Source organism: Macrosteles quadrilineatus, unplaced genomic scaffold (assembly GCF_028750875.1).
Source record: "Macrosteles quadrilineatus isolate MER2022 unplaced genomic scaffold, UCM_ALF_1.0 Scaffold_8__2_contigs__length_117827958, whole genome shotgun sequence".
In the NCBI taxonomy this organism is placed as follows: domain Eukaryota; kingdom Metazoa; phylum Arthropoda; class Insecta; order Hemiptera; family Cicadellidae; genus Macrosteles; species Macrosteles quadrilineatus.
In genome coordinates, this window is record NW_026542601.1 from 14,035,962 (window position 1) to 14,047,732 (window position 11,771).

Below are 11,771 nucleotides of genomic sequence, written 5' to 3' on the forward strand. Positions count from 1 at the left end.
GGAATTTTGAGATTAACACAATGAATTTAAATGTTCCTACGTATTACCCTAGTGAGGAAACTCAAAAGTTTTATCAAAATAGTGTAATAGAGTTTTTCAAAAATGCACATCATAGCATTGAGTCATCAGAACCACAAGTTTCACTTGAAACACATTTGTGCGACGCGGCCAAAGTAATTGAACACCGGACTCGCGTCAGCAAACTTGACAGTTCAAGTGTTAATGACTTACCATTACAGTCACACATGTCATTTCCCTATGAAAGCAGAATTGTAACTAATATGACCACTAAAGATTGCTCACCTTTAAGCACGAAAGGAATCGTAGAATCAAAGGAAATTAACATATTGCTCGATTCAGGTGCTAATGTTTCGTGTGTTAATAGTGAACTTTTAATACATAAGCAATGGGAAAAAACTAATGTGAATCTAACTTCAGCGAGTAGAACTCCTTTAATTGTCCTCGGGAAAACTACTTTAACATTTCACATAGCCTCAATAGAATTCACTCAAGAAGTGTATGTAATTAAAAACCTGAATTGTTCAATGATCTTGGGAAATGATTATCTTAAACATTATGGGGTGGTTATAAATTACCAAGACGGTACCATAACTTTATCACGTGCTGGGGACAAAACCCAAATCCCCATGCAGGTTAACAAAGTAGGTAAAACTCCCATAGCTCAAAATGATCTAATACCAAGTACTAGTGGAAAGATTTTGCCCTCGGATAAATTGAAAGTTAGGGCAATGTCTTTAAAAACAAAACCTCCATGTAGTATACAGGACATGTCAAACGGGATTTCCCCCCAAAATTCAGCAGCAGGAATAAACGCTAGTTTAGGGGAGATCTTAGACCTAGCTGGAAACAAAATTGATATCAATCCCAAGTTGCCACCGGCACAGTGGGAAGCGGCAAAGAGTCTTTTGTTTGATTATAGGGATGTTTTTGCAAAAGATGATACTGATTTAGGGACCGCAAAAATGCCTCCTTACAAAATTACACTTAAAACAGATGAACCTATTTCTTTGCCACCATTCAAGTTGGGACCTCGAGAACGTGATGAGTTAGACAGGCAGATTGACGCACTAGAAGCTGCCGGTGTAGTGGAAAAATGTCAATCACCATTTAGCGCACCAACCTTTCTCGTTAAGAAACCAGGTGGAAAATCTCGTGTTGTTCACTGTTATAAAAAGATAAATGAAAATATAGTAAGCGACAAATTTCCATTACCTAGAATTGACACAATTTTAGATACTTTAGAATCAGCTAAATTCTATAGTCAAATGGACATAACACAAGCATTCTTTCAACAGCCAATAGCTCCAGAATGCCGGGATTATACTGCGTTTATCACACACAAGGGGTTGTATCGATACACACGTTTGCCACAAGGTATGAAAACCAGTCCAAATGCCTTTCAAAGATCAATGAATGCTGTTTTTGCAGGTTTACTATACCATGGTGTTGTTTTGTATCTAGACGATTTAGTAAGCTATGGCGATGATTTTGCCTCAAAACTATCAAACCTTGAAGAAACTCTTAAGCGACTCCGTGATGCGGGCCTGAAAATTAAAACGTCAAAGTGTCATTTCTTTTACCAAAACATAAAGTTCCTTGGCTTTGAAGTTCAACCAGATGGTATTCACCCGTCTAAGGACAATGTTGAAGCTTTACTTAATTTTCCCACCCCCAAAACAGTAAAGGATGTGCGTAGTTTCTTGGGTATGGCATCTTACTATAGGAAGTTTGTCCCTAGTTATTCTAATGTTGCCCATCCTCTCACTCAGTTGACAAAAAAGGAACAGGTGGGTACCAAGTTGATATGGGAAAGTCCACAGGAAGAAGCCTTTCAATCCTTGAAACAGGCTTTGGCAAACCCTCCCCTTTTGGCACACTTTAGGGATAATCTTGAGACGGTAGTGATGTCTGATGCTTCCAAAGTAGGTGTTGGTGGAGTTCTCAGTCAGTTCCAAGAAGATGGTACACTGCGGCCAGTTGCATATGTCAGCAGGACACTTAGGAACGTTGAATCTCGTTGGTCAGTTTCCGAACTTGAGCTACTCAGTGTTGTTTACACAGTTAACCATTTCAGACCGATGTTGCTGGGGAGACACTTCACAATCTACAACGATCATGCCTGTTTGCAGTACTACAAGAACATCAAGAACTTAAGCTCAAGGTTAAATCGATTAGCTCTTAAACTGATTGATTACGAGTTCACTATCAAACACAGGCCGGGGACAGCGATGCGTGTTCCTGATGCTCTAAGCAGGTACCCTGTTGGCGATGGAGTGGACGATGACGTGGTAGCAGAGGAGCTGCGTATCAATTTTATCTCCCAAATAAACATTCACAAGTTACAGCTTGAGGATAGGTACCTCAGCGAGATTCGGACCGCATTGTTGGATCCAGATTCTGCATCACAGAGGATGCGGAGATCAGCGAGAAAATACATACTCCAGGAGGACATTTTATACTACAAAGACTATAGCCAGCGTTCAACTAAACTGTTGCTAGCTGTTCCAAATCAGATTGTTAATGATATCCTTACAGCTTACCATGATAGCCTGACAGCAGGAGCACACTCCGGTATAGCTAAGACATTTCAGAAAATTGTCGTGAGGTATCATTGGCCTAACATGGCTAGAGACATTAGGGCTTACGTACGATCATGTAACGCGTGTCAATTACGCAAGAGTGACAATCGAGGTCAGGCCGGAAAACTGCAACCAATTGAACTTACGGGTACTACGCCGTTTTTAAAGTGTCAAATTGACTATGTAGGGCCCCTTCCTAAATCAAATGGTAAGCAATACATCCTAGTTGCCATGGATATGACTACACGTTATGCTGTGGCTAAAGCTACTGCCAATGCTGATGCAAAAACGACAGCGAGGTTTATCACGGAAACTTTGATTCCCCGATTCGGTTGTGTAAAAGAAATTCAGTCAGACCGCGGGACTCATTTCACTTCACAGGTCTTAAAGCAGCTTTATGACGCTTTGGGCATATATCATCACACAAGTACTGCATACCATCCTCAATCTCAAGGCCTAACTGAGAGGTACAATGGTACTTTGTTAAATATGCTCCACTTCTATGCTAATGACAGTCATACAGATTGGAGCAAGTATGTTGAGATGGTAACATTTGTGTACAATGCAAGTGTTCAGGAGTCAACTACTTACTCTCCATTTTTCTTACTACACGGCTACAATCCTGTTTTCCCAGCTGACCTCGCTATTCTGCCTCGTGTACCAGATCACGATGTTTTAGATTCGGTTACAAAAATCCATGAAATCCGGAAAACTATTCCTCTTTTGCTTAAAAAGGCTCAAGACAAGCAGAAGAGACATTATGATAAGACTCATCACAACCGTGAGTTTAAACCAGGCGATAAGGTTCTGATTTCAGCACCTTTTACAGCTAAGCAAGGAACACGTAAACTGGCCTCATCCTTCAAAGGTCCATTTGAAGTAACGCGAAAGGTTTCTGACCTGTGTTATGAAGTGGCGTTGCTAAAGGGTGGACAATGGACTAAAGACGTAATTAACATTAGTCGGCTGAAACCTTATCATGACAGAGCATAAGCTGCTAATCACAAGACAAGTTAGATTATGTTGTATAGTAAATAGAGTGCTTGTATATAGTATAGCTTAAGTTAAAACGATTGAACAGTATGATAATTTTCCCCCAAATTTCTTTTATATATATATATTGTTGCTCAGAAGTCTACATACTGTAATGCTGAAGTGTCGCTCGTTCAATCCTGGTATTCTGAACTAAGTAGGGGTATTCAGAATTGAATGAGAAAGGCTCTCGTATAGCACCCTAGGAATGGTAAGCAGAAGGCTTATTCGTCAAGATACATACCTGAGCAACATACTTTTAATCCCATTACTAGCATTAATTAGATTAGTTTTAGCTGTCGTAAATAAATGAACTGTGTAACTGTAGTGTATAGCTGGTATAAATATATAATTTCCATTTTATGTTTTTGTTATAAAAAAAAGAAACTTTATGATCATTTTTTAATTTAGTCACGTTAATATAAATAGTATAGTATGTGTATATAACAGTTTAATAACAGATTCTGTTAACTTAATGAACTTATTTTATTGAAGATCTAAACAGAAAGCTGATCTGTGAAATTAAAAAAAAAAAAAGAAGAAGAATAATCATTAATCTAAATCATAATCATAATCTAATTGAGTATATTTCCTTGTTTTTTTTTTAAGTTTGTTCAAGTTAAATATTGAGTTTAAAATTTGTGTGTATGGTTTTGTTAGCTGTAAGGGCATTGTATAAATATGTATATGATAATTGATAATTTTTTTTGACAGAATATAAAGCATTTTGTTTTCAAACGACGTTAAGAATATTTTTTATAATACTTTCTTAAGTTTAAAAGGTGGAACTGGGTTGTTACATTTTGGTTGTGGGATACTATTTTTTGGGATAGTCATATTGAAAGTATATGTTAGATTTTAAACTTTATTTTAGATATAAGATGTCATAATAGTTCATTCATTTTTGTAATTCTTAAAGAGGCAACAGATTATTTTCTTCCTTTTTAAACAATACTAAAACGGCCTTACCTATTTTTTTTTTGTAATACCTGATTTCTCACGATAAAATTAATTCAGAAAATTGTTATATATATAGTACACTAATTCAGTTGTATTCTCTGTTGCATGCAAATACCACTGTCAGCAGACCACTTGGAGGCCTACCCAGCTGACACACGACCCTACGTGCTGAATCTCTGCAAGGTGTCAGCTTTTTCATTCAACTTCCTCATTACATCAGGTTGTTGACACGACCTTGTGAAGAATCCAGGACAGTGGCACTTAATTCAAGCTAATGGACTTTTTCGGACAATTCATCCTTTGTGAAAAATGGTGACATTTTTTATTTATATTTTGTTAAACTCAGCTATTAGACACATATATTTGTATTCCTCTCAGATAAAAATGTTATAATTTTGGTAACTTTTAAAAGTTTTTGCAATTTTGTATTTATATATGTAGACATGGGGACCATGTCTCCCGAAGGAGGGGGCATGTAATGGTAGGACGTTTTGGGGAAAATTTTAATTCATAAAAAATTTTAAAATTCATATTGTAAATGATTTTCAATCAATCAAACAATTGTAGAAGTATCAGTTACAGCAGTTGGTTGAGTAAAGTAGATTGCTGAGTGTAAGCAGTTTTGTGCTGCTTCTTGCATTCAGTAGGTTCAATACCCAACAAATTGCTGATTATGGCCTTACCCTCTCTCTTTGCAGCCAAATTGAAAGTACCATCGGTGGTAGACCTTTTTACCAATAGTTCATTCCTCCTTAGGAACCAGCGCCGGCTGGCCAAGGTAAGGCCGTTATCCTCTTTTAATATTTTTGGACTTAGAGCACAGATAGATTTGAAATACTAATAAAGACATTAAATACTTGTCATATTAAATTCATATTTTTAATAACACAGAGTTATTTGAAATATTATATATAAATTTACCAATTTCTATTGCCTCTTTGGTTGAATAGTTATTTTGAGAATAATAACATAAACAATTATATTTGATTGGAAATCATATTTTGTCATTTAGTATTTGCCATTCATTGTTCTTGATATAATATCTATATTCTATTTTTCCCTTTATCTCTGTAATTATAAATAATACTTGTGTTGACAATATAATATAGAATTTTGTATAATCGAATCTCGAGTACCTTTCTTTGTGCTCACTGCCAAGCGAGCTCATCCCCCACAATATATTATATAATAATAAACATCATTTAAAAGAAGTAACACATAAAAACTAAACCGTTACATAAGTAAGAAATAAGGTTTGACAATTTTATAGGGATATGTGAGCAAAGATCAGGATTTTTTGTTTTGGTGGCCAAAAAATGATCCCCATGTTATTCTTATGGGAAAAAACGCCTAAAGTGACTTATCTTTCTGGGTTCACCACTACTCCATGCTTAAAAAGTCTTAGGGAATGATGGAAACAGGTCCACGACGTAGAGGAAGTGGAGGGAAGTTGCAAAGGCAAACGGTCAAAAGTATGGGAAATGTCAAGTAACTATAGAATAATACAAATGTATGCTTAGAAAGGTGTAGGGAAATAAGGAAGCAGGACCACGACGTTGAGAAAGTGAAGGGAAGTTGCAAAGGCAAAGGGTCCGGAGTGTTAGAAATGTCAAGTGACAATGGAATAATACAATGCCATGCTTAAAAACGATTAGAAATTGATGAACACAGGTCCACGACGTAGAGTAAGTGGAGGGAAGTTGCAAAAGCAAAGGTTCTGGAGTGTGGGAAATGTCAAGTGACTATAGAAAAATACAACGCCATGCTTAAAAACGATAAGAGAATGATGGAAACAAGTGCACGAAGTAGAGGAAGTGGAGGTAAGTTGCAACTTCTGCTATGAGTTCCTAGGTAGCAGCACCAGATAGTCACGGACTATTTACATGAAATCTTTTAGTTTAAAAACAACAGTGATCATAAATGTGTTCCCGAGACTTTACTGCAAAACATTAGTTTCCCTAAAATGGCTATATTACAATAACCTCGTCTAACTAAATCAAGGTTAAATTCAATATTACATTGTAAACTATATGTCTTCTGATTTAATGAGATTTCAGTTTCAAATAATGCTATCAGAAAATAAAAATGTATGGGAAAACCAGAAAAATTACAACAAAAACTAAGTTTTATTTAATGTTTACTACAAAAACCGGGATTTATCTTTCTTATTTATTTTCTTATTGTGTTATTATTCAAAATAACCTATTTAACAAGGGGTTAAAGGAAGGTTAAGGCAAAGCGTTGTATAATTCCATAGTCACTTGTCATTTACCACACTCCACACCTTTTGCTTTTGCAATTTTTCCTCCATTTCCTATACGTCGTAGACCTGTTTCGATCATTCCCTAAGCCTTATTAAGCATAAAAGAGATGTAAACTTGTTTTAAAACGGTTAAAAAACTTACAATAAGAAATACTAGGATTTATCTTATATTTATATCCCATGGACATTTTATAAAATGTCTAAGGGATATAGAGAGGAAGGTTATAAAAAAAAAATAGCAAAACGGCCATTGGTGACCTGTATGTTCATAGGATACACTAACAACCACTTAGCTAAAAGATTCGCCCAATCCGATGATTTCGAGGTGTATGTCTAAACCAAGGATTATGAACACCTCACTATGCCCCAGTGGTTGTAGTATATCGCTACAAACACACAGGTCGCCAATTTTTTGCCACACAGGACGGGATTCGAACCCGAGCAGACGAATGCCACTGGCCAAGTGACACACGCCCTAGCCTTCTTGGCTATCTGTGCTTGAAGACTGAGGAGTCAAAAACCGGTATTTAAGCTGAAGCCACCGATTGCGAACAGATAGCGCTGCAGATGGTTGTTCAATGAGTTCCTAGGTAGCAGCACCAGATAGTCACGGACTATTTACATGAAATCTTTTAGTTTAAACACAACAGTGATCATAAATGTGTTCCCGATACTTTACTGCAAAACATTAGTTTCCCTAAAATGGCTATATTACGATAACCTCGTCTTACTAAATCAAGGTTAAATTCAATATTACATTGTAAACTATATGTCTTTTGATTTAATGAGATTTCAGTTTCAAATAATGCTATCAGAAATAAAAATGTATAGGAAAACCAGAAATATTACAACACAAACTAAGTTTTATTTAATGTTTACTACAAATACCGGGATTTATCTTTCTTATTTATTTTCTTATTGTGTTATTATTCAAAATAACCTATTTAACAAGGGGTTAAAGCAAGGTTAAGGCAAAGGGTTGTATAATTCCATAGTCACTTGTCATTTACCACACTCCACACCTTTTGCCTTTGCAATTTCCCTCCATTTCCTATACGTCGTAGACCTGTTTCCATCATTCCCTAAGCCTTATTAAGCATAAAAGAGATGTAAACTTGTTTTAAAACGGTTAAAAAACTTATTTTTAAACAGTGCAATTTCCCTCCATTTCCTATACGTCGTAGACCTGTTTCCATCATTCCCTAAGCCTTATTAAGCATAAAAGAGATGTAAACTTGTTTTAAAACGGTTAAAAAACTTATTTTTAAACAGTTAAAAAACTTGTTTTAAAACAATTGAAGGTTATTAAAAAAAATAGCAAAACGGCCATTGGTGACCTGTATGTTCATAGGATACACTAACAACCACTTAGCTAAAAGATTCGCCCAATCCGATGATTTCGAGGTGTATGTCTAAACCAAGGATTATGAACACCTCACTATGCCCCAGTGGTTGTAGTATATCGCTACAAACACACAGGTCACCAATTATTTGCCACACAGGACGGGATTCGAACCCGAGCAGACGAATGCCACTGGCCAAGTGACACACGCCTTAGCCTTCTTGGCTATCTGTGCATGAAGACTGAGGAGTCAAAAACCGGTATTTAAGCTGAGGCCACCGATTGCGAACAGATAGCGCTGCAGATGGTTGTTCAATGAGTTCCTAGGTAGCAGCACCAGATAGTCACGGACTATTTACATGAAATCTTTTAGTTTAAACACAACAGTGATCATAAATGAGTTCCCGAGACTTTACTGCAAAACATTAGTTTCCCTAAAATGGCTATATTACGATAACCTCGTCTAACTAAATCAAGGTTAAATTCAATATTACATTGTAAACTATATGTCTTCTGATTTAATGAGATTTCAGTTTCAAATAATGCTATCAGAAAATAAAAATTTATGGGAAAACCAGAAAAATTACAACAAAAACTAAGTTTTATTTAATGTTTACTACAAATACCGGGATTTATCTTTCTTATTTATTTTCTTATTGTGTTATTATTCAAAATAACCTATTTAACAAGGGGTTAGGCAAGGTTTATGGCAAAGCGTTGTATAATTCCATAGTCACTTGTCATTTACCACACTCCACACCTTTTGCCTTTGCAATTTCCCTCCATTTCCTATACGTCGTAGACCTGTTTCCATTATTTCCTAAGCCTTATTAAGCATAAAAGAGATGTAAACTTGTTTTAAAACGGTTAAAAAACTTGTTTTAAAACAGTTGAAAAACTTGTTTTAAAACGATTGAAAACTTGTATTAAAACAATTGAAAAACTTGTTTTAAAACTTGTATTAAAACAATTGAAAAACTTGTTTTAATACAAGTTTTTTAACAGTTTTAAAACAAGTTAACAACTGTTTTGATACAAGTTTACAACTGTTTTTTTTCCAAAAAATAATGGAATTAAAAAATGGAATTAAAAAATAATGGAAAAATAATGGAAATTGATGAACACAGGTCCACGACGTAGAGTAAGTGGAGGGAAGTTGCAAAAGCAAAGGTTCTGGAGTGTGGGAAATGTCAAGTGACTATAGAAAAATACAACGCCATGCTTAAAAACGATAAGAGAATGATGGAAACAAGTGCACGAAGTAGAGGAAGTGGAGGTAAGTTGCAACTTCTGCTATGAGTTCCTAGGTAGCAGCACCAGATAGTCACGGACTATTTACATGAAATCTTTTAGTTTAAAAACAACAGTGATCATAAATGTGTTCCCGAGACTTTACTGCAAAACATTAGTTTCCCTAAAATGGCTATATTACAATAACCTCGTCTAACTAAATCAAGGTTAAATTCAATATTACTTTGTAAACTATATGTCTTCTGATTTAATGAGATTTCAGTTTCAAATAATGCTATCAGAAAATAAAAATGTATGGGAAAACCAGAAAAATTACAACAAAAACTAAGTTTTATTTAATGTTTACTACAAATACCGGGATTTATCTTTCTTATTTATTTTCTTATTGTGTTATTATTCAAAATAACCTATTTAACAAGGGGTTAGGCAAGGTTTATGGCAAAGCGTTGTATAATTCCATAGTCACTTGTCATTTACCACACTCCACACCTTTTGCCTTTGCAATTTCCCTCCATTTCCTATACGTCGTAGACCTGTTTCCATTATTTCCTAAGCCTTATTAAGCATAAAAGAGATGTAAACTTGTTTTAAAACGGTTAAAAAACTTGTTTTAAAACAGTTGAAAAACTTGTTTTAAAACGATTGAAAACTTGTATTAAAACAATTGAAAAACTTGTTTTAAAACTTGTATTAAAACAATTGAAAAACTTGTTTTAATACAAGTTTTTTAACAGTTTTAAAACAAGTTAACAACTGTTTTGATACAAGTTTACAACTGTTTTTTTCCAAAAAATAATGGAATTAAAAAATGGAATTAAAAAATAATGGAAAAATAATGGAAATTGATGAACACAGGTCCACGACGTAGAGTAAGTGGAGGGAAGTTGCAAAAGCAAAGGTTCTGGAGTGTGGGAAATGTCAAGTGACTATAGAAAAATACAACGCCATGCTTAAAAACGATAAGAGAATGATGGAAACAAGTGCACGAAGTAGAGGAAGTGGAGGTAAGTTGCAACTTCTGCTATGAGTTCCTAGGTAGCAGCACCAGATAGTCACGGACTATTTACATGAAATCTTTTAGTTTAAAAACAACAGTGATCATAAATGTGTTCCCGAGACTTTACTGCAAAACATTAGTTTCCCTAAAATGGCTATATTACAATAACCTCGTCTAACTAAATCAAGGTTAAATTCAATATTACTTTGTAAACTATATGTCTTCTGATTTAATGAGATTTCAGTTTCAAATAATGCTATCAGAAAATAAAAATGTATGGGAAAACCAGAAAAATTACAACAAAAACTAAGTTTTATTTAATGTTTACTACAAAAACCGGGATTAATCTTTCTTATTTATTTTCTTATTGTGTTATTATTCAAAATAACCTATTTAACAAGGGGTTAAAGGAAGGTTAAGGCAAAGCGTTGTATAATTCCATAGTCACTTGTCATTTACCACACTCCACACCTTTTGCTTTTGCAATTTTTCCTCCATTTCCTATACGTCGTAGACCTGTTTCCATCATTCCCTAAGCCTTATTAAGCATAAAAGAGATGTAAACTTGTTTTAAAACGGTTAAAAAACTTACAATAAGAAATACTAGGATTTATCTTATATTTATATCCCATGGACATTTTATAAAATGTCTAAGGGATATAGAGAGGAAGGTTATTAAAAAAAAATAGCAAAACGGCCATTGGTGACCTGTATGTTCATAGGATACACTAACAACCACTTAGCTAAAAGATTCGCCCAATCCGATGATTTCGAGGTGTATGTCTAAACCAAGGATTATGAACACCTCACTATGCCCCAGTGGTTGTAGTATATCGCTACAAACACACAGGTCGCCAATTTTTTGCCACACAGGACGGGATTCGAACCCGAGCAGACGAATGCCACTGGCCAAGTGACACACGCCCTAGCCTTCTTGGCTATCTGTGCTTGAAGACTGAGGAGTCAAAAACCGGTATTTAAGCTGAAGCCACCGATTGCGAACAGATAGCGCTGCAGATGGTTGTTCAATGAGTTCCTAGGTAGCAGCACCAGATAGTCACGGACTATTTACATGAAATCTTTTAGTTTAAACACAACAGTGATCATAAATGTGTTCCCGAGACTTTACTGCAAAACATTAGTTTCCCTAAAATGGCTATATTACGATAACCTCGTCTTACTAAATCAAGGTTAAATTCAATATTACATTGTAAACTATATGTCTTTTGATTTAATGAGATTTCAGTTTCAAATAATGCTATCAGAAATAAAAATGTATGGGAAAACCAGAAAAATTACAACACAAACTAAGTTTTATTTAATGTT